General features: G+C 45.4%; 1 protein-coding gene and 1 non-coding gene across 6 annotated transcripts in view; one reads left to right on the top strand and one right to left on the bottom strand.

Moving 5' to 3' along the window:
• Window positions 1-24,068, bottom strand: part of ZNF710 (zinc finger protein 710) — a 74,786-nt gene that overhangs the window by 48,727 nt on the left and 1,991 nt on the right. Inside the window, exon 1 of one of the 5 annotated variants that reach the window (XM_042235089.2) lies at window positions 1-24,068. This exon is cut by the window's left edge and continues 26,511 nt beyond it. The exons of the other annotated variants lie outside the window; for them this stretch is intronic. The gene's annotated coding sequence lies outside the window, so the exon portion shown is untranslated. 5 annotated transcript variants of the gene reach the window in all.
• Window positions 21,629-21,701, top strand: TRNAG-CCC (transfer RNA glycine (anticodon CCC)). The gene has a single exon. It is a non-coding gene; the product is annotated as a tRNA-Gly (tRNA).

The following is a 24,068-nucleotide window of genomic DNA, read 5'->3' as shown; positions in this document are numbered from 1 at the left end:
GGTGGAATTAAAATATTAACCCCTTAAGTGTCTTAGGAGATGATCTTTTCCCTCTAGCTCTCAAGTGTTTTGCAGAATTGACACAGAAGTTAAAATTTGTAAAATGTAGTCAAATCTGTTGAATTTTGTTGATGACCTTTTTTATTTCTAAACTTTGGAAATCAAACTCCAGACCAAGATTTGGTATAAACTGTACATACTGCTATGCTTACTCTTTACAATGTATTTGTTTCAGTATTATCGTGATGATTAGCATTTTAAAAGCCATATTAATCCGTGATGGTGATGGCAAGCCCTTATTTTGTTACTAGTTTTAACAGGAATGCCTCTAGTGTTTCTCAGTTAACTATAACTTTGGCTATTGGTTTGAAAGAGATATCCTTAACCAAGCTAAAAATACACCTTTCTACTCCTTTTTTGGTGTATTGATTAGTTAGAAATGGTTGTTCAATTTTAATCAATTATCTCCCTGCATATATTGGAATCAATCTGGTTTTATTTCCTTAAACCATTAGCATGAGGCAGTTACTATATTAAGCTTCTCTAGTATTGACAATTTCCCCCTACTTGCCCCATTGGGTTTTGGTGGATGACTTCTTTAATATATTATTGAATTCTATTTCTTCTTAGCATTTTCATTCTTTAACATGGTCTCTTTGCCATGTTTAATATCAGGCTGATTTTGCTTTGTGGAATGAATTGGAGAGCTCTCCATCTTTTCTGCTAAGACGTGGAATAGCTTAACATTAACAATATTATCAAATTTGAAACAATTACCTAGCAAAAACACTTGGGACTGGTGTCTTCTTTAGGTAGAGAGGGCAGCACTTTGATAACGATTGCAAATTTGTTCTCAATTAACACATCCATTTCCAGAAAAGCATTCATTTAATTGAGATTTTCAAATTTAAGCCTAGTGTGCACAGATTTTCATTTTTTAAAACCTTTCTAGTTACTGCAATGTCCCCTTTCTCATTTCTACTGTTATTTTCTTTTCTTTTCTCTTTTATTTTTCAAATAGATTTGCCGAAGGTTAAGCCACTTTACTGTTGGTTCAAACACAGAATCAGCTCTTGAATATACTTGCTAATTTCACTGCATTTCTATTTTCTAATTCACTTATTTCTGCCTTTTACTTTTTTCCCCCTCCCATTTTCCTTAGGGGCTGTTTTTTATTCTTTTTTTCCTCCCCTAAGATCTCAGGCTGAATACTTAAGTCTCTTTTTTCTCTTTCCCTTTTTAATAATAAAAATATATAAGGCTATGAGAACAGTGCCAGCTGTCTCCCATAGGTGTGCTTATGTGGCACTCCGGTTTCCAATGCTTTCTACATATTTGTTACTGTGCTCTTTATTTCTTCCTTGACCCAACAGCAATCTAGGAAAGCATTTTAAATTTTTTTCAAGCAGTTCGGTTTTAGTCTGTATAAATTTACACTATTTTGTCGAGGTTTAACTGCATGGTGATCAAAGGACTCTCCGACTGGCACAACTTCTGTTTTGGGTAGACTGTGAGCTCTTACATTCGGTTACTGGTGGCTGACAGAAATATTTGCGGAGCATATGCTCGCTAGGAAAGCCCAAGTGCTTTTGAAAAGTTTCTGCTTGCCATAATGTTATGTCAAATCAAAGAGCGTATAAAGTTCAGTGTGCTTGTAACCAGTTTAAAAGAATATTTACCTATGTGGATGGAAAAAGACTGAAAAACTATATAAAGGTACTAATCAGTGCTTTGGCCACCTGATGCGAAGAGCTGACTCATTTGAAAAGACCCTGATGCTGGGAAAGATTGAGGGCAGGAGGAGAAGGGGACGACAGAGGATGAGATGGTTGGATGGCATCACAGACTCAATGGACATGGGTTTTGGTAGACTCCAGGAGTTGGTGATGGACAAGGAGGCCTGGCGTACTGCAGTTCATGGGGTCGCAAAGAGTTGGACAGGACTGAGCAACTGAACTGGAGCAACTGAACTGAAATGAAACAGTGCTGGAAATTTTTTTCTTTTTTTAGTTTTTTTTGTTTGTTTAGTTTTTTTTTTAATGCGGACCCTTTTAAAAGACTTTACTGAATTTGTTACAACATTGTTTCTGTTTCATGTTTTGGCTTTTTTTGGCCATGAGGCATGTGGGATCTCATGCACCCACTCTGGGTTCCCTGTGGGAACCTGCAGCCCCTGCACTGGCAGTCTCAACCACTGGGCCACCAGGGAAGTCTCTATGTTGGTAATTTCTAATGGATGGAGAGTATGGGCAAGTTTCACTTTCTTTACAATTCTCTGCATAAGATTTACTCTTTTAATAAGATTCCTTTCAGTGTTTGGAAACAAAAATGCTTGTTTCAAGCTTTATCTTTGCAAGCTCCCTCTGGCCAGATAGTTAAGAAGTCACCAGAAGAACTTGAGGAATAATTGGATTCGGACCCCAAACAGTGCCTACCCCTGAAGACAGTGGCCCTGCGAGGAGCTCACAGTCACTCAGGCCATGGAGGCCCCCTTGCTGGAGGAGACTCACTCCCCAGGGCCCCCTCCTCATCTCTCCATGCTCCTCATGCTTAAGGATGAGCCCCCATTACTGTCACCGAGGAGTTTTCCCTCAAAGGGAAAAACAATGAAATCCAACTTCTGCAACTGACGCATGCAGGCTTTTACTTCCCTTCTACCTCTACACGATCTCTAAGGCCCACTCCAAAAGCTGCATTTTCAACCCCAAATCAACTGCAGAGCCCTTGTAAATTCAGGGAAGCTCTGGGCCCTGGAAACGGACAAGGTGGCTGTGCCTCCAGCTCATGCCATCGCAGCCCAACACCAGCAACTCTGGTGAGAGAATAGCCGAGTTCCCACGAGCTGCCCACTCATGAAGTGGGATCGAAAACTCCAGAGAGGTCGAGAAGCCTGCTCCGTGATGGGGGAAGAAACAGGGACGGAAGGTAAGGGAGAGGTGGCAGGGATGAGAGAGGGTGAGAGAGAAGGGGTGTGAGTGACAGCAAGCGTTAGGGGAGTGGAGTGGTGGTTCCGGGCGGTTCCTGGGAGACCCATGGTTTCAGAAGCATTTCACAGCACATGACTGGCAAAGCCCTGGCACTCCTAACAAGGAGTCATTGGACTTGCCTGGAGGTCCAGTGGTCAAGAATCCACATTTTCACTGTGGGTGGCACAGGTTCAATCCCTGGTTCAGGAGCTAAGATTCCCACATGCTACTCGATGCGGCCAAAATACCCGCCCCACCTCAAAAAAATAAAAACCCCAAAGAGAGAGTCATTTTACACTGGGGTCTTTTCTGCTGTTTCTCTGTCCTCATCCTTGCTCAGCCCTGTCCTGTGCTAGAAGATAAGATGTCTCAGCTGGCTTCCACTGAGCCCCCCGGCCCCCGCCCCGGGGAGTCTGGGGACACTCTTAGGAAGTCAGGGAAGAGAATCCTGACCCACAGAGAACGTAATAAGACAGCTAAGCGAAGAGGGCAAGGGCCAGAGGAAGTGCAGCAACACAGAAGGAGATGCGGGCGTGTGCCGAGCACCCCACAGGGGTGGTCTGTCTCCTGGGAATGTCTCTTGTCTCTTTCTCCATAAAGCTTTGCCCCCAACCCACAGTGGCTTCCTATATCCAGGCAGGTCTGCCCACCACCCTGACCGTTCTGGGCAGTGACCTTCAAGCATGTCTCTGTTTCAAACTGATGTCACTTACGGGTAACAACTTCGTGCCCCCTGCTCTGTGCAGTGTCTCCACAGTGGACTGAGTCACCCAAACCAGAATGCAGCCACTACCCTTTGGAAGAATGGTCCTCAAGGAAGTGTTTCAGCTCTGACTTTTATCTGGAAATCAAGAGGCTCTCCATCGGCTCATCTCTGCACCTCCTGTTTTTGTTTTCCTTTGGCTGTACTGGGTCCTCGCTGTGGCACATTAGCGTTCTCCTGTTGCAGAGAATGGGCTCTAGAGCCCGCAGGCTCAGTAGTCCCACAGCATGTGGGATCTCAGCGCCCTGACCAGGGACTGAACCCCTGTCCTTTGCATTGCAAGGCAGATTCTTAACCACTGGACCACCAGGGAGGTCCCCCACTTTACTTTTCTACTGTCTTGGAAATTAGGTGGCAGAGTGGTTCGATGAATGGAGTGTGAATTTGGGATTCACTCATACCTGGTTCAAATCCCACTGCCATCTCTTACAGGCCCTGGGAAAGTAGCTGCCTTCATGAACCTCAGTTTTTCTGCCTCTAAAATGGGTCAAGAATGCTATTTCTTACAGAGTCACTGAATTAAAAGTGCCTGGCCCAGAGCAGGTACTCAACAAACATTGGTCCTCCTTATCCTTCCCTTGCTGGGATTGGGGAAAGGTGTTAGTGTTAGTCACTTAGTTAACTGTGTCCAGCTCTGTTCGACCCCATGGACCCCAGAGGCCCACCAGGCTCCTCTGTCCATGGTACTCTCCAGGTAATACTGGAGTGGGTTGCCATGCCCTACTCCAGGGGATCTTTCTGACCCAGGGATCAAACCTGCATCTTCTGCAGCTCCTGTAATGCAGGCAGATTCTTTAGCACTGAGCCACTGGGAATCCCATTCAGTAACTATGAAAGTGAAAGTCGCTCAGTCGTGTCTGACTCTCTGTGACCTTGTGGACTATACAGTCCATGGAAGTCTCCAGGCCAAAATACTGGAGTGGGTAGCCTTTCCCTTCTCCATGGGATCTTCCCAACCCAGGGACTGAATCCAGGTCTCCCACATTGCGGGCGGATTCTTTACCAGCTGAGCCACAAGGTAAGTCCAAAAATACAGATCTTCCCAACCCAGGAATTGAACTGGGGTCTCCTGCGTTGCAGGCAGATTCTCTACCAACTGAGCTATCAGGGAAGCCCCTCAGTAACTATAAACATATATTAATAATATGTCTCAGTGGGAACTTCCCTGGTGGTCCAGTGGTTAAGATTCTGTGCTTCCACTGCGAGGAGCGCAGGTTCTATCCCTGGTCCGGGAACTAAGATTCCACATGCCATGCAGCATGGCCAAAAAGAAAGCAACTATACTCCAGTAAAAAATGTTTAAAAAAAAAAAAGAATGCAACTCAGTGGAAAAATTTTACTTGGGATTATTTCCTGTTCAGTTTTAAGAAACACAGTCAAGCATAGAAAACATGATTTTATAAATGATCTGTAAATGGCTCATACAGAGCAGATATTTCAGGTTAAATGAAAAGGAATTCAAGCAAAAATACTATATTTATTCCTCTGAAGGGTTTTTCAACCCTCAAATCAACTTTTTCAAAGGGGATTTTCCCACAGGGAATAACAATGTAAACCCCAAGTCCCGTGGCTTATACCAGAGTGATCTGTTAATGGCTTCTTTGCTCAGAACCCACTGGTGGCTCCCCCAGGTCTCTGAATGAAGTTCAAGTCTTTGGACACATTCCCAATCGGCCTCTCCAGCCCCATCTTCTGCCATCCCACCTCGACACCCTATCTCCCATCCGCAACAAACCACCTCTGACTCTTTGAATGCACCTGTTCTTTCTGACTTGGTATATTCTAGTCCCCCAGTGGAATGCCTCTGCTTCCCTCACCTGCTAAGACTCAGCTAAACACCACCTCCACCAGGAAGTCTTCCCTGAACTGCTCCCCAGCTTCACCACATCTGCATATCCCATATCCCTCCAGTTTGAGGGCCTGCTGGGGACAAAGACCACTTTGTTTCCCCTTTATATCAGAGTTTACTAGGTGTTTGGTGTTTACTGACTGAACAAAGGAATAAAGAAAATGATGGAGGTTTGTAAGAGAAAAGAGGACTCTCCCTGACTTCACATGCCTGCAGTCCACAGGTAACAATGATTACCACATATCACACAGCACAGACAAGGTCTGTATAGTCAAAGCTATGGTTTTTCCAGTAGTCATGTACAGATGTGAGACCATAAAGAAGGCTGAGCACCAAAAAGAATCGATGCTTTCAAACTGTGGTGCTGGAGAATACTCTTGAGAATCCCTTGGGCTACAAGATCAAACCAGTCAATCCTAAAGGAAACCAACCCTGAATATTCACTGGAAGGACTGACGTTGAAGTTGAAGTGCCAATACTTTGGCCACATGATGCAAAGATCTGACTCACTGGAAAAGACACTGATGCCAGGAAATACTGAAGTTAGGAGGAGGAGGCAGCAGCAGAGGATGAGATGGCTGGATAGCATCACTGACTCTACAGACATGAGTTTGAGCAAACTCTGGGAGATAGTGCAGGACAGGGGAGCCTGGCATGCGGTAGTCCATGGGGTTGAATGGGACACAAGTTAGTGACTGAACAACAGCAATACAGCATAAAGCACACCTATTAAAAAGTAGGTACGTGAACCCACTTCGCAGGCCATGAAATCAAGGCTTGCTGGGGAAGGCTGTGGCTTGTCAGGGCTGGGAGATGGCAAGCCAGGACAAAAGGCCGTGGCTCCTTGGATCCTGAGTCCCATGGCTTGAAGTAGGTCCTGCACTTGCCCTGTGATCCTACTTCTGTGGCAGACAACCCTTTAGATTCATCCCTGCCTGTGGGGAGAAGAACAATTCTGTGTTTCAGTGATTAAGCCCCTGCAGGGCTTCCCAAGGCCAAGAAGGTGCCAGGTCAGAAGTTATAACACAGGGACTTCCCTGGTTGCCCAGTGGTTAAGAATCTGCCTTCCAGTGCAAGGGACACGGGTTCAATTCCTGGTTGGGGACTGGTCAGGAAACTAAGATCTCACATTGGGTGAGATCTTGGGTGACCAAGCTCATGTGCTGCAACTACTGAGCCCAAATCCTGTGGAGCCCATGAGCTGCAGTGAAAGATCCTGCATGCTGCAACTAAGACCTGATGCAGCCAAATAAATAGCTTTTAAATTAAATTAACAATTAATTTTTTATAAAAAGAAGTAGCAGCACACATGGGAGCAAACCATCAACTGCGTCTTAGGCGACCCAGAGCCAAGACCCTCACCCTTGGACCCAACTCTCCCATCCTGCTAAGGGTGGGTGCCACATACCATCTCTCACTGGACACCAAAGCTGCCCACTTCTCATGCCTTTGCTGGGTCCACCATCACCAAAAGTGGACCCTGGTTTTCTCCAAATCAATGAGCTAAGAAGCAAGGTGAGGAGTTTCACTGGAATCTAAGGTTGCAGAATGAGGCCTGCAACACTGTGTCTCAACTGGGGGAGGGGGGTAGAGACTGTGGGAAGGATGGGCCATTGAGGGATGAGAGGCAGGGCCGGGCAGATAAGAGATCGCATCCACCAGAGAGATAACGGGACTACAATGACAAAGGAGCTGGAAGCTGTGCTGGCGCATTGAGAGAAAGAAAGAGCATATTAAATTTTAAACAAAGCCCACCCCGGGGGAACCTCCAGCCTTGTCTCCCAACCTGTGCCTCCCATCTCCAGCTCACAAGTCACCAAGTTCACAGAAACCGAAACATCCCTCATCTCTAAGGGGTTGGGTTTTGTTTTGTCACTGTGTCTCTGGGGGGTGGGGAGACTTGGGCCTCCCTGAGCCCCCGGGGTCTTCCCACCAGGCCTGAGAAAGGAGGGCAGGCTAGAAGCAGCTTCAGCTGGGACAGCCCTGCTTGGAAGGGGGAGCAACGAGGGGGCTGGAAACCAGAGCAGGGTGGGTACAAGAAAAGAGCTGGCAGTGCCAGGTCCAGATGGTGGGCAGCAGCAGAGATGTCACCAGGAGCCAAGAGGAGGGAAGAAACTAAGATGTAGGGAAGGTCCTGAGAGGCCTCGCCAACTGCCATAAAGACTGTGCTGGTGTGGAGGAGGAAGGGAACAGAAAAGGAGGAAGAGCAAGCCCCGAGCTGGAGCAGGAAGGCCCAATTTAGCCCAAGCACGTGTTACTTCCTCTCTAATTCCATCAAACCTCCCCCACCCAACCTCAAGGTGATGATGGGGGAATGGGGCTGCAAGGGCTGAAGGTCTGGAAAGAGGCACTCCCCTGGGGCAGGACCTGTAGGGCAGGGCCTGAAGCCTGCATACAGCATCCTCCACGCCAGCCCCACAAACACTAACCCAGCCGGACAGGACCGGCTTCGGGTCTCCGGAGTCAAAACAGGATGTTTGTTTCACAAGCATCATCTCCGAAGACAGACCAGCCTAAGTCTGGAATCCTCAAAGCCAGCGCTGCCCCGGGCACCCTGAGGGTGGGCTTCTTGAGGACTCCCTGGGGAGCCACAGGCCTGCACTCAGAGAAAACAGGAAAGGCTCTAGTCTCGGTGCTCAAGGCCCACTGTGAACACAGGGGCAAGGATCCGCGGGTTCTCTTTCAAGGTCAGCTGTGCCCGGGGTCAATCAGGCCGTGCCCGGGGCCAATCAGGCTGTGCCCAGGCCAGTCCCTCTTAATCAATGTGCGTGAAACAGCTGAAAAGCAGTATCTTAAAAACGCACAACCAAGTTCTATTAATAAAAGAGTAAGACTTAGTATTCACCTAAAAGGAACCAAAAATACTACATAACATTTCTGGAGGCCAATTTAACCATCTAAATCCGGGGCCATTACAATGTGTCCTGGGCCCTGTAATTTCCTGCTAGAAATGTATGCCAAAGATTTAATCAAAAAATACCCAAGGTTGTTCACCACAGCATTCTTTACAAGAGAAAAAGAGGAAAAAAGTTTAAATTTAGGAGACTGCTTAAATATATGGAAGAGTATATCATACACTGAAATATTAATAATTACAGGCATTTTAATTTTCTTCTTTTTGCTTGTTTCTATTTCCTAAATTTCTTGCAACAACCGTAAATCTCTTTGTAACAAGAAAAAAAAAATCAATAAAAGCTATTTTCTAAAAAACAAAAGGCAGAGATCCAAGAGACTGCATTCCTTGGACATTCGAACCTGAACTGGATTGGAACAAAACAAAACTGGACAGACACTTAAAACCACCTAAGAATATTTTTAAGGACTAAGAGCTGTTTTCCACTGAAGAGGAATTAAAATCCTCCGTGGCTCGGTGGATAAGAATCCACCTGCAAATGAAGGGGTCACAGGTTCGATCCCTGGTCCAGGAAGACCCCACATGCCACAGAGCAACTAAGCCCATGTGCCACAACTACTGAGCCCAAGCTCCAAAACTACTGAAGTCTGTGCTCCACAACAAGGGAAACCCCTACAGCGAGAAGCCCACGTACTGCAATTACAGAGTAGCCCCTAGTCTCTGCAACTAGAGAAAACCCAGGGAGTAGTGAAGACCAGGACAGCCACAAATGACTCTCAAAAAAAAAAAAAAACCAAATCCTCCAAAAAGCCCAAGTGAGAGCAGGGAAGGCAAGCCAAGAGCAGGGAGCTAAGTCAGGACCCCAATTTTCTGTCCCTAGAGTGACGGCCACGGGGAGAACAGGAGGTGGGGATGAGAGCAGGCAGAGCGGCTGATGGGTGAAAAAACAATGCAAGTGTTCCTTTCGTCCTTGATCAAGGAAAGAACAATGACCAACTCCTCTGACAGCGAATTCAACCGGGGGAATTACAAAATGGCCAGTCTGAGACTTCCCTGGTGGTTCAGTGGTTAAGAAACTGCCTTGCAATGCAGGGGACGTGGGTTTGATTCCCGGTCAGGGAACTAAGATCTCACACACCACACAGTGAGGCCAAATAAATAAACAGACTATAAAAATCCTTAAAAAAAAAAAAAATAAAGAACTTAGCTGATGTTACACAGAAATTTTCCAGATAATGAGCTAGGACACAAGAGGACAACAGAATCGGGAACTGTCGGGAAGGCATGAGAGGACCACGTGCACCATTTACAGAAGTTGGCCTTTGTGTAAGATGAGCCAGAGCCCAAGAAAGGGAAAAGCTCACCCGCCATGGACTTAATTATTCAAGCATCAGGAAAACTTGAGGAGCAATGGGAGCTGTCTGAATTTCTCCATTCCTCTTTCTGATTGAAAGCTTTAAAATCTATCTCAAAGATCACAATCTGTCCATTGGGGAAACGTTTATGGGGTGCCTCCTATCCATGCATGCATTCAGCAAACAGCCCAGAACGAACTTAATGTGGGTACCACTCTGTAATGCTCAAGGTGCTTCCACTGGCCTAACAAACAAAAACAGACAGCATGAACCACTAGGACGCATCCTTTGTAAAGATGCCGAGTAGCACAGTGACCAGGGGCTGGACATGCCAGCTCCAGCCCATGGATTCCAAAGACCGCCACAAACATTCCTCAGCCCCAGTGGACCCTGCCTCCTCCTTCAGAAATGATGATTCCAACTTGGATAATCAATATGGCGCTGCCCATGAGGACAGCTGGTGCTAGATGATTCTGTGTCTCTTAAAGACATCAAATTCTCCCCCCAGGTGAAGCTGTAGCCTACAGATGACAGCCTCGTATTATATACGGCCGACACCTTTAGCTTTGTTCTCCGTAGAGAATTTCTCTTCAGCAAAGAGGAAGCAGTCAATACCCTACTTTGAAAACAGCACAGGTGTTTTCTGCCAGACAAAAACCAAAACCCCAAATCAAAAAACCACCTACCCTTCCTTTTAATTAAAGAGATGCCATCCAATTGCACCTGTGTAAGGAAAGATAGGAAAAGTTGTGCTTCCAGAATGTTCCGTGTTCCAGGTACCATCAGCCCTGAAAACCTCCCCACTGTAAAACAAAATGAAGGGACCAGGAAGCGCTCCCTTGGCACCTGGCAGCTGGGACCTACCCAAGGCCAGTTCACACAGACAATAATAAAAGCTTCCTTGAAATAACGTAAAGCTTCAGACATTCTGATAAAAGCCAGGAACTTCAAAGGTAGGACTGCAGAGCCCATCCCTCATCCTCCTCATTGTGTCTGATGTGGAGGGCTGGGTTCTGGTCTGACTCCACCACCTACTGCCCAAGCTTTGCCCAATAGGACCTGTGAGCCAGCCAGCCAGGAAGTAGGGTGGAACCTCACTTTAAAAAAAAAAAAAACAAAAAACTTTTAGGGCTGTTCTTTTAATTACATTTTTATTTTTTAATTGGAGGATAACTACATTACAATGTTGTGTTGGTAAAACAGACAGCTAGTAGGAAGCCTATACGTAACACAAGGCGCCCAGCTTGGTGTTCCGTGACAACCTAGAGGGGTGAGATGGGGTGGGGGAGGGAGGCCCAAGGAGGAGGAAAAAGTGAAAGTGGTAGTTGCTCAGTCTTGCTCGATGTTTTGTGACCCCAGGGACTGTAGCCTCCCAGGTTCCTCTGTCCACGGGATTCTCCAGGCAATACTGGAGTGGGGTGCCATTCCCTCCTCCTGGGGATCTCCCCCACCCAGGAACTGAACCTGGGTCTCCTGCATTGCAGGCAGATTTTTTACCATCTGAGCCACCAGGGAAGCCCTGAAGAAGGAGGGGATACATAGAAGGAGGGGATGTATACATATAATTATGACTGATTTGCACCGTTGCAGAGTAAAATCGATAAAATTTACTTTTAAAATATTTTCTTGTCCGTGCTGCATGAGTGATCCTAGCTCCTCGACCAGGGATCAAACCCGAATTCCTTGCATTGGAAGCATGGAATCTTAACCACTGGACCACCAGGGAATTCCCAGGATGGAACTTTATACTCACTCCTCTGCCCTGGGGGGGTCAGGGGAGAGGAGGGCTGTCTAGGCCATGATGCACAGCCTATTGGTCCTTGACCTATGAGAGGCTGGTTAAAAAAAAGGAAGGAAGCAAGAAAGTACTGATCTACAGATATGAGCCCAACGATTCTGCAGTGAAAGCTGGACTCAATGCTAGCTTCCAGGGCTCTCTCCGTGAACTTGGGCAAGTCACTGCAGACTTTCAAGCTTCAGTTTCTTGGTCTATAAAATGGTAGCCTCCTTAGGGGCTGTTGAGCTGAATAACTAAAATAACCTATGTGAAAAAGCAGAGCAACGGTGAGATCCTCCTTCTCTTCCTCCTTCCCACCCTAACCCCTTCTTTGGAAAAAAAAAAAAATTATATATATATATATATATATATATATATTTTTTTTTTTTTCTCTGGTGGTTCAATAAGCAAGGAAATCAACCCTGAATTTTCACTGGAAGGACTGATGCTGAAGCTCCAACACTCTGGCCATGTGATGCAAAGAGCTGACTCATTGGAAAACACCCTGATGCTGTGAAAGATTGAAGGTAGCAGAAGGAGGTGACAGAATGATATGACTGGATGGCATCACCACCTCAAGGGACATGAATTTGAGCAAACTCTGGGAGATGGTGAAGGACAGGGAAACCTGATGTGCTTCAGTCCATGGGGTCAGAAAGAGTTGGATGTGATTTAGAGACTGAACCACCACCACCACCAGTGGTTACAACTCTTCACTTTCGCCGCAGGGGGCACAGGTTTGATCCCTGGTCGGGGAAGTAAGTTGCTGCAAGCCACATGGCATGGCCAAATGAATAAGTTAGGTGGGATATACACAAAGTGCAAAATTCAAGAAGAAGAAGGAACACACTAAAAAGTCCGCACCTGCGGTCAGTCGCTCAGTTCAGTCGTGTCCAACTCTTCAAGACCCCATGAATCGCAGTACGCCAGGCCTCCCTGTTCATCACCAACTCCTGGAGTCTACTCAAACTCACGTCCATCGAGTTGGTGATGCCATCCAGCCATCTCATCCTCTGTCGTCCCCTTCTCCTCCTGCCCCCAGTCCTTCCCAGCGTCAGGGTCTTTTCCAATGAGTCAACCCTTCACATGAGGTGGCCAAAGTACTAGAGTTTCAGCTTTAGCATCATTCCTTCCAAAGAACACCCAGGGCTGATCTCCTTTAGAATGGACTGGTTGGATCTCCTTACAGTCCAAGGGACTCTCAAGAGTCTTCTCCAACACCACAGTTCAAAAGCACTGATTCTTCGGCGCTCAGCTTTCTTCACAGTCCAACTCTCACATCCATACACAACCACTGGAAAAACCATAGCCTTGACAAGACAGACCTTTGTTGCCAAAGTAATGTCTCTGCTTTTGAAAATGCTATCTAGGTTGGTCATAACTTTCCTTCCAAGGAGTAAGCGTCTTTTAATTTCATGGCTGCAGTCACCATCTGCAGTGATTTTGAGCCCAAAAATATAAAGTCTGACATTGTTTCCACTGTTTCCCCATCTATTTGCCATGAAGTGATGGGACCGGATGCCATGATCTTAATTTTCTGAATGTTGAGCTTTAAGCCCACTATTACCAGTCGCCTAAGTATCCTTGCACCATGCCACACAGCAGTCATTCTGTCTCTTACTTTCTTACTTAATAGCTCAGCAACCACATCCACATATAGGGAGCTTCACATTCCTTTTTACCGCTGAACTGAATTTTCAGTGCATGGACATAGGATAATTTATTTAACAGTTTTCAACTGATGGACAATAAGGTTGTTCCCCTTGCCTTTTTTTTTTTTTTGCTTTTACAAGCAATGAAGCAATGAACTATCTTGATAAATGCATCATTTCGCATGTATACTCATACCTGTGAAAGGAATCCCCAGAAGTGGAGTTGCTTGTGCAATTTTAATAAATATTGTCAAAACACTCTCTATACAGGTTGTACAAACTTATACTCTTTTAATAATTCGGAGAGTATCTGTTCCCACTATCACTTCTTCATAGCAGAGTTAACACTTTTCTTAATACTGGTGGGCTGAAATAACACTTCATATGGTTAAGAACCATTTGTGTTTCCTTTTCTGTGACTGGTCCATTAACCCATTTAAAAAATTGGGTTCATGGGACTTTTCTGGTGATCCAGTGGCTAAGACCCCACACTCCCAATGCAGGGGCCCAGGTTTCATTTCTGGTCAGGGAACTAGATCCCACACGCCACAACTAAGAGCTGGCACAGACAAAGAAGTAAGTGTTTTTTAAACAAATTTGATTGATGGTCTTTTTCTTACTGATTTCCTCTTCAGATATTAAGAAAATTAGCTCTATCTCTGATATACGTCATGAAAACTGTTTTCCCAGTTTTGAGAAGTAGGACACTCTTTTGACTGTTTATGATGATTTTTGCCTCGTAGAAATTTACTTGTGTAGGGTCAAGTATAATCAGCTTTTCTTCTATGGCTCCTGGGTTTTAAGTCGTACTTAGAAACTATTTTCTCTGAGTTCGTTTTTAATATCTAACATCTCTAATCCATCTGAATTTATTTTGTTATAGAGTGTTTTTTTTTTTTTTAATGTAGCCATCAGGTTGCCTCACGGAGAAGGCAATGGCACCCCACTCCAGTACTCTTGTCTGGAGAATCCCATGGACGAAGGAGCCTGGTAGGCTGCAGTCCATGCGGCTGTCAAGAGTCAGACAAGACTGAGTGACTTCACTTTCACTTTTCAGTTGCATGCATTGGAGAAGGAAATGGCAACTTACTCCAGTGTTCTTGCCTGGAGAATCCCAGGGACGGGGGAGCCTGGTGGGCTGCCGTCTATGGGGTCGCACAGAGTCGGACACGACTGAAGCGACTTAGCAGCAGCAGCAGCAGTAGGTTGCCTCAAGTCACAAATTTTAAAATGTCACCTTTCATATTAACTTACTTTTGAGTCCCTTCTCTTCCTTCTCTTCCATATCATGCCCATTTTCTCAGAATCATACTCTTTCTCTCCAAGGCCCTCCCATCCCTTCATTCCATTTGTGAGCCAAGTGCTGATCCATGTTATCATGCTTGACAGTGATACAAGTTATGCTGAATGCCAGTATCTTAGAGTAGGCAGAGATTTCAGAAGCATCCTTTTATTTTAAAGCTCAGTCACTGGGTAAACTGGGCTTCCTTGGTGGCTCAGTGGTAAAGAATCTACCTCCTAATGCAGGAGAAACAGGTTCAACCCCGGATCTGGGAAGATCCCACATGCCACAGAGCAATTCAGCCCATGTGCCTCAATTACTGAGCCTGCACTCTAGAGCCTGCGTGCCATGACTGCTGAAGCCCACGTCCTCTAAAGCTTGTGCTCCACAGCAAGAGAAGCCACTGCAATGAGCAGCTCGAGTACCACAACTAGAGAGCAGCTCCTGCTCCATGCATAGCAACAGAGACCCTGCACAGCCAAAACATCAATAAACTGAAACAAAAAAACAAAGAGGTAAACTGGACTTGTCCAAGAGCACAGGGTAGCTTAATGCTTAATGCTTGGGATCTGATTACTATTCAAGAAGAACAGAAATATTGATTTTGCCATAAATTCCATTCAATCAATAGATATCTATTAAGTAACTACTCTGCCCAACAGTGAGCCAGGCACTAGGGCTCCAGAAATAAATGACACAGCTCTGCACTTTTAAGAAGTTCAGAGTCCAGCGTGGGGTCTGAACACACATCCCCACAGCCTAACAGGTAAGGTGACAAGGGCGAATGAATGTACAAGGACGGGTTAATTTTGCGAGGGACGGCATGAGGAAGGCTCAGAAGATGTGCAGTCTTCAACTATGCCTGACATAATTAGGCCTTGGTCCAAATATGGAGAAAAGGCATTTGGCAATATAGGAACAACAGGACAAAGTGGGGTGTCTGGTGGTACACAGTCAAGAAGGAAGTCATCTGGCTTAGTGTTAGTGGTGGGCAGAATTTTCAGTGAAAAGGCTCCTCTGACAATCCATGGTCATTAGCCAGCCTGCATGTGGGTTTGGGCTCTGGTCCCCAAACTATAAGCTAAGAAATGTAAATAATGACTTATCTGTAAGACTTTAAGGTGTCTGGCAGAAGGCAACACATATTCTCCCAGGAAGAACGTACTCTCATCCCACACCTTAAAGAATTCTCACAGATGGAATTCTAACAAACATAAGCTCACAACAGAAAATCACACATAAGGAAATAAGCCTTTATGAGTGGGAGTGAGCAGAACCATCAAACAACAGAACCATACCTGCAAATACTGCAGATACTAGAATTACTGGATACAAAAAAAGAATGGTGTGTATAACATGATCAAGGAAATGAGGATTTCAAAACCCAGGTAAAGAGTAAGAGATTTTTAAAAGTCACACATATTTGAAGAAATGATAAAACAAGAAACACAATGCTCATCCAGATTATAAACTTAAAAATGAACATCAAAGAAAATAACTGCAATGGATTAAAACACAAAAAGTATATTAAAACCTGTGAGTGAATACTGATATTAAAAATACATCAGTAGAAGGGCTGAACAGAAAATCAGAGATAACTGAAGAGAGAATTAGTGAACTGGAAGACAAATAAGAAATTACCCAGAAAACACTATAAAAGTGTTGAAATTAAAGATAAGTTAAGAGATGAAAAGGACAGAACCAGATCTAGCATATATCGAATCTGAGTTCTAAAAGAGAAACCATAGAGAGAATTATAGGTAACAGTCAAAGAGATAAAGGATAAAAATTTTCTAGAACTGATAAAAGTCACTAATCTTCGGTTTCAGGAAGTCTTATGAATTCTTAGCCAAACAAAATATAATCCACTCCTAAACACATTAAGCTGAAAACAAACAAACAAAAAAAACAACAACCAAAAAAAAACCCACAGACTCGTGCACGTGTGTGAACACACACCACCACAATAACAAAACAACCACCAGAGAAGAAATTGCCTGAAATCAATAACTGGGCTTCTCAATATCAATAAGGAAAGCCGAAAGACTGCAGAATACCATCTTTAAATACTAAGATAAAATAATTGTCAAGACAAAGTTTTATACCCAGTAAAACACTCTAATCAAATAGGAGCTGGAAGTTAATCATTAAAACACCTCCACCACAGATGTTCTGATTTCAGAAAGAAAGCCTGAGATGTGGGAAGAATTATGAGTAAACAAAATGGTAACTATGTGGGACTCAAGAGTTAACCAACCATATAGAACAATGAAAAGAAGGTCCAATTCTCGGTATGAAACAGTGAAACAAGACAGAGCTAAACCACTGCAAGACAACTGAACGTAAGCAGGGGCAATGGTGACTTTATATAAAGCATCCTAAGAGCCTTGAATTGCTTGGAAAAAAGATACAAATACCAACTAACTTTAAACCTTATACAGTCTTCATGCATCAAAAGAACAGAAATAGACTGTATAAGTTCCAAAGCAATAAACAGGAAAAAACAAACATAAAACGGAGAAGAAAGAATGAGGAAAACAAGAAACTTGATGCCTTCCAACTGTGATGCTGGAAAAGACTCTTGAGAGGTCCTTGGACGGCAAGATCAAACCAGTCAATCCTGAAGGAAATCATCCCGGAATATTCACTGGAAGGACTGATGCTGAAGCACCAATACTTCGGCCACCTGATGAAAAGAGCCAACTCATTGGAAAAGACCATGATGCTGAGAAAGATTGAAGGCAAAAAGGAGAAGGGAGCAACAGAGGATGAGCTAGTTGGATGGCATCACAGACTCAACGGACATGAGTTTGAGCACACTCTGGGAGACAGTGAAAGACGGGAAGTGTGGTGTGCTGCAGTCCATCACAGGGTGGGCATAACCAACCAGCACTGCCAGCCTCTGAAGCCTCCCTGAGCCTTACTGAGAGGCCAGCTTGGGCGTGTCCTCATGAGGACATTCTGACATGGTACATAAAACAACCATTATTAAAGTCTGTATGATTTTTTTTTTAAACACCAAACATGTACAGGACAATCTTCCCCTTTCAAAACTGCATCCCACTGCAGCCCCAGTGGGGATAAGATGGGGTTGGGGATGGTGTTTAGGTACCACTCAAAAGACAAACCACACAGAACTAAGAGTCATCACAGAAGTTATAGTCTCCCACATAAATCTGCAGGGTGGGCATTCCTACTTTCTTTAAGTTTTAGAAAATTATTTTTAAGGTGATTTTAGTATTTAAAATATATATACTAGATTTATTACAATATTCTGTTTCATGTTTTGTTTTTTTTGGCCACGAGGCATGTGGGATTTAGCCCCCCGACCAAGAATCGAACACACACCCCTGGTACTGGAAGGCGAAGTCTTAACCACTGGACCACCAGGGAAGTCCCCATTCATGTTTTCTGCAGTGATTATTTTTACCTGATTTTGATTCCCTATTTGTTATAACCTGGGAGGCAGAGAACACAGGTGGGCCACAATGTGATCTCCTATTCTCAGCTTCTGACTACACCGGAAACCCTCACGTTTCCAACGGTTCTCTTGGTACTCCCAAAATATACACATGATGTTTGCGTGCTCAGCTTTGTGACCCTATGGACTGTAGTTCCTCTGTCCACAGGATTCTCCAGGCAAGAATACTGTGGTGGGTTGCCATTTCCTTCTCCAGGGGATCTTCCCAGACCAGGGATCAAACTCACATCTCCTGCATTGCAGGTGGATTCTTTACCCACTGAGCTATCCGGGAAACCCACACATGATAGAGCATAGGATTTAATAGCAGAAACTCCTTTACCACGATGGTGGTAGAAGACAGAACCAAAACCCCCTCTAGAGATCAACCTGCTTCTAATAGTCCTTTTACTCCATTACAAATATACAGATTATAAAGCTAATACATAGCAATAAATATTCAAATGGGACAGAAATGAGTAAGAGAGAAGACAAAAGGCCTCTGTACTTAGGGGCCTAGGGATGCAGGAAGGGTCTGGTCTGGGAGCTATATACATTAATTAGTGGGTAATAAAAGCCAGTTATTTCACCTTTTGAAGCTGCTGATTCAACATACATTTAGCCCCACTTTGACCTCTAGCATTCTTTGATCCCCCCTTTCAGAATCTACCCCAATTTCCTGCAACCATTTCACCTCCCTTATTTGACTGTGTTCAAGCACCTTCTATCCAATTCTAGAATTTTTTAAAAACACAGTATTAATTGTATTTTTTTAAGGTTTTTTTTTATTTTTTGATAGAGACCATTTTAGTTAAAGTTTTGAGTTTGCTACAATGTTGCTTCTGTTTTATGTTCTGGATTTTTTTTTTTTTTTTGGATCCACAAGGCATGTAGGTTCTTAGCTTCCCAACCAGGGATCAAAAGTGCATGGCCTGCACTGGAAGGCGATGACTTAACCACTGGACCACCAGGGAAGGCCCTGGACTCTAGAATTCTTAATTTTCCTTGAAGTACTGCCGCAGTCTTGTTTTCTAATTTTGTTTGTATGTTTGTTTGTTTGCAAACTATCATGAGTTGAGTCCAATAGTGACACAGGCTCTCACTGGCTAGCCTGGCAACTCTGTGCTATTTGTAACACGTTTCCCCAGGAAAATCCTTGCAGTTTTATGCATGAACAATTGGGAGATGCTTACTTGTAAAGTAGAGGCTTCCATAATCTCAATTTCTATTCCTACTGAAAACGGCAAGCCCCTGGTTTCATCTGCCCTGTTTCTAAGGTAGGCTTTGCTTGCAGGGACTCTGGGGCCTGACTGCCTGGGTGCCAATCCTGGTTCTGAAACTTACTAGGTGTGTGACCTAGTATTCAACATAAATGGGCTAATACATATATGGAAAGTGCTAATACATATATGAGAATAGTGCCTGGGACATAGCCAGTGCCGCATAATAAAAGAGCTGGGAGGCATTAGTCAAGAAAGCCCTTTGTCCCTAGTTCTGGGAGGCTACAAACCCCTTTGAGGCTGGTGAAAGCTATAGCCCCTACCCCTAGAATGTAACCCTCTGTACAGCTGCAGATGTAACTGAAGCCCCCCCATGGCTGTGAAGGTCAAGAAGGTCTGGTTCCAGCCCTCTGGTTCTCTCTACAGTGATGTGAAGATCTCAGGGTCAAAACACCATGGCAGTTCTTGAAGTTATTATGTTCACACGCACAGCAGCGAAGCAGGTCCCTCCTGCCCTCAGTTTAGGTAAGAAACGTTACACCTTTCTTCCTCAAAGTCCCTTTGACCCTGCTCATTTTTCTCTTGCTTCAGGTCAACTCATCCCTGGGTCACCTTAAGACAGTCTCCCAAGACTTTCCTGGTGGTCCAGCGGTTAAGACTGCATGCTCCCAGTGCAGGGGGCCTGCGTTCTGTCCCTGGTCAGGGGACCTGGATTGCACATGCTGCAACTAAGCGCGCATATGCCACAACTGAAGACCCCCCTTGTGCTGCAACTAAGACCCAGTGCAGTCAAATAGATACATACATATATAAATATTAAAAATAAAAAGACAGTATTGTATGTGCCACGAAACTCCACATGCTTTTTGTGAATTATTCTCATCTCTCCCCTAAGAATGGTCTGGCCCCTCTTTAGTGCTCACTGAAGTCAGACTAGAGCATGGACTAGTATCCACTGCTGGCCCTCCGACCACGAGCATGGCACAGGTGGCTGCTGTGTAAGCCCAGGTCATCTCCCTCCAGAAGCTTGGAGACAGCGCCCACCAGCAAAAGCCAAAGATCTGAGAAGCCAGAAGGAAGCTGTGTGTGTATGTGCTGTGTGCTCAGTTGTGCCCGACTCTTCGTTTAGCACACCGGGCTTCTCTGTCCATGGGATTCTCCAGGCAAGAATACCGGAGTGGGTTGCCGTTTCTTCCCCCCGGGGATCTTCCAGACTCAGGGATCGAACCGCCTCTCTTGTGTCTCTTGCATTGACAGGCGGATTCTTGACCACTGAGCCACCTGGGAAAGAACTTATGGGATGATCTAATTCTCTTGTTATTACTCCTTCAAGTCACTTCAAGGTGGGTGACTTGCCTGAGGTCACCCAACTCACTTGCAGCAAAGCTGGGAACCTCCCAGTTCGGTACTTTGATTCCATCAGCATTTCTTAGACTCAACCACACACGGGAATTTTAAGATGCAGATTCAGCAGGTCTGGGGCAGGCCTGAGATCCTGCATTTCCAACAAGCTCTCAGGTAATGCTGCTGCTGCTGGTGCCTGGACCACATACAGAGCAGCAAAGGCTTACCTCAAGGCTAACGGACTGTCCCACCTGGTTAAAGCCTCTTTGCCCATCCTCGGTGTGGCTGTTTAAATTCCTTTTCTTCAGGAAAGCCTCCCTTCCCCCGTTCTCCCTGATTATCAGCTCCCGTGGTCTCTGTACTTTTTCCTTTGAAGCATTTGTAACAATTGTAATTAAAGAGTATTGGTGTAATTATTAGTTTAATGTCTGTCTCCCAGGGAGACTGCAAACTCCACGAGGACGGGACTGGCAGACTGTCAATAAAAGGGCAGCTGTTGTGGGCTTTCCTGGTGGCTCAGTGGCAAAGAATCTGCCTGCCAACATAGGAGACTCAGGTTCAGTCCTTGATCAGGGAAGATCCCACAAGCCTCGGACCAACTAAGCCCGTGCGCCGTAACTACAGAGTCCGGGAGCTGCAACTGCTGAGCCCATGTGCTGCAGCTACTGATGCCTGTGCGCCTCAACAGAAGACACCACGGTAAGAAGCCTGCATACTGCAAGTGTAGAGCAGTCCCCACTTGCTGCAACTAGAGAAAAGCCAGAGCAGCAATGAAGCCCCAGCATAGCCGAAAATAAATAATTTTGTTTAAAGGGCAGCAGATGTGGGCTGAGTAGCCTGGACCAGCATACTTGGAGTAGGAAGGGAAGGCTTGAGCAGGTGGGAAACACTTTCTAGAGGCCTCATGGACAAAGGTGACACTTCTGGCTTTAAAATTCCCACCAGTTTCAAATACATGTGGACTAAAACGTAACTTGAAAAGCAACCTTAAAAAAGAAAGTCTCCTAAATCTTTTTATCAAGCGCAAAACAGACCCAATCTGGTACTAGCCACTATGCCTGGGAAATAGTTAGGTCCCCCAAATAAATATTCCCTTACAGGGGACTTCCCTGGTGGTTCAGTGGCTAAGACTCTGCACCCCCAATGCAGAGGGCCAGGGTTCGATCCCTGGTCAGGGAACTAGATCCCACAAGCAGCAAGAAAGCATTCACATGCCACAACTAAGACCCAAAGCAGCCAAATAAATTAAAAAAAAAAAAAAACTTTTATAGTCTTCAGATACCTTGAGGGCCTTGGCAAAGGAAGCAGAGGGCCATCTCCCTGACCAGCCTCACTGCATTGCAGACCAGCAATTTCTTTTTCAATATTTCCGTTGCTATCCTTTCTAGCAATCCCAAAGCTCTGAATGCCCAGCTCCTTGACAAGGGCAGAAATACCTGCACTCATCATCATTCTAGGGCAGCCAAGTCTGAAGTCAGTCTGCTTGAGTTCAGACACCACCAGCTTTGTGCCCTTGAATGAGTTACTGACTCCTCTGTGCTTCAGTTCCCCAATCTGCTAAATGGGAAAAACCAGGCAGTGGTAAAGAATGCGCCTGCCAATTCAGGCAGTTCAATCCCTGGGTCAGGAAGATCCCCTGGAGGAGGAAATGGTAATCCACTCCAGTATTCTTGCCTGGAGAATCCCATGGACAGAGGGGCCTGGTGGGCTACGGTCCATAGGATGGCCAAGAGTCAGACACGACTGAACAACTCAGCCTGAAGGCAACAACTGGCACCTGTGAGGACTCTTAAGGGAGAGGATACACATAGAGCGCTTACACAAGCCTGGCCCAAGACCCATGGTTATTATTATCCTCCCCATAACCAGTCCAATTCCACATCTATTGTTTCACAAGTCTCCACCCAGTGGCTCCACCCCTCGTGAGACTAGCTCTTCCCAGCCCCTCCTGCCTTACCTGTCTGGAGCTTGTTCTAAGCCCTGACTCACAGCAAAACTCTGCAGCTCCCATCAATTACCTCCCTGTCTCTGCCTCCGTCTGTCATTTGTTGGTCCCTTCTGGGAGGGAACTCTTTTTCCAAACCCCCAGTATATTTATTCAACAAGAATTTATGGAGGGCCCACTATGTGCCGGGCCCTGTTGTAGGCACAGGTGATCATTAGCAATTAACAATGGAAGACCTCATGAACGGAAGGTAGTAAGAGATGTAACCCAGGAAGAGATACCAGTTTGGGTCTCTGGCCTTTCCTTTCCATCCCCATTCTTCTCCCGGACCATGTCTAAATAAATCACACACAGGTACAAAGCAGGAAGAAAGCATTCTAGATAAAAAAAAATACTCAGTGGGACTTAGGCACAAGCCGATGACTAAAACTGCTGCCCCGCTGAACTGGCAGACTTTGAAGAAGTAAGTGTTAAAACACCCCGAAACACGCGGTTTCCCCATGTAGTCACACTGGCCATCAAATCCTCCAGAACAGTATGCGGAACACAACCGGAAAATAAGGTCCTTCATTTACTTATGTCCTGAGCATATCTCAGGTTTTCATGTTCTCACTGCCACAGTTTTTGGATGGAGCGTAACTCAGGTGCTCCAGCAGGCATACAGGCAGCAGCTTTGTGCTAAGAGCCCTTGGGGGACTTACTTCCCTGGTGGTCCAGTGACTGACTCCACACTCTCAATGCAGGGGACCCGGGTTCAATCCCTGGTCAGGAAACTAGACATCAGATGCCACAACTAAGACTGGGTGCAGCCCAATTAATAGATACATATTAAAAGAGAGAGAGAGATCACTGGAAATGGACTCTGAAAGCCTGTGTTTGAGTGCTGGCTCTGTCAATCACTGAGTGATTTCAAGCATAAAGTTTTTCTCTTGTCTCTATCTTTCAGACAAGCTCTAAGGTCCTCTTCCAGTTTTGCAGTCTAAGGGCTAGGATCCACCACCATTAACACGAGACTCGGCAGATTCCTTAATTCAACAAGGTGAGCCCCCGCCCTCAGATTCTTGGCTGAGCAAGTCAGATGAGGAGCTGTAAACAGCATCCTGAGATGCGCTGACTCCTCCTTTATTTATTTACTCCCTTCCAACTTCAAACCTGAGATTTCCAAGTACAACTCTGGTAGAAATATCCCTGGGCCACAAGGCAAACCTAAAATAGAAGGTATGCAAAATCTCTGGTGGGCCCATTAGTCTCCCTTCCTCCAACTCAAAAACCATGCCAGACCTTGTCCGTCTCCTTGTCTCCAGACAGAGAGCCTAAAATAAGTCTCCCTGGTAGAAAATGCCTGGTTGGAATGGAAGTGCCTCAAGTTCAGAAGAAATGGCCCGATGGCCACACACCACAGGTCAAGGACTCACCCAGAAATCTTCTGTGAGAAGCGGGAACCTCTGTTCCCACTTCAACTCACTGCCTCTCCCTCCATGGGCATACAGGCAACCAGGTGAGCCTGGAGAAAAGAAAACCATGACCCACATGGCCAACTCACCCTACCTCAAAGAGAGCAGCTGTACCCCCACTGCTGTCAAGCAAGAAGGCAGACTCCT

This window comes from Ovis aries, chromosome 18, assembly GCF_016772045.2.
Source record: "Ovis aries strain OAR_USU_Benz2616 breed Rambouillet chromosome 18, ARS-UI_Ramb_v3.0, whole genome shotgun sequence".
In the NCBI taxonomy this organism is placed as follows: Eukaryota; Metazoa; Chordata; class Mammalia; order Artiodactyla; family Bovidae; genus Ovis; species Ovis aries.
Note: the sequence above shows the minus strand (reverse complement) of the source record. Positions and strands in the feature narration are given on the sequence as shown.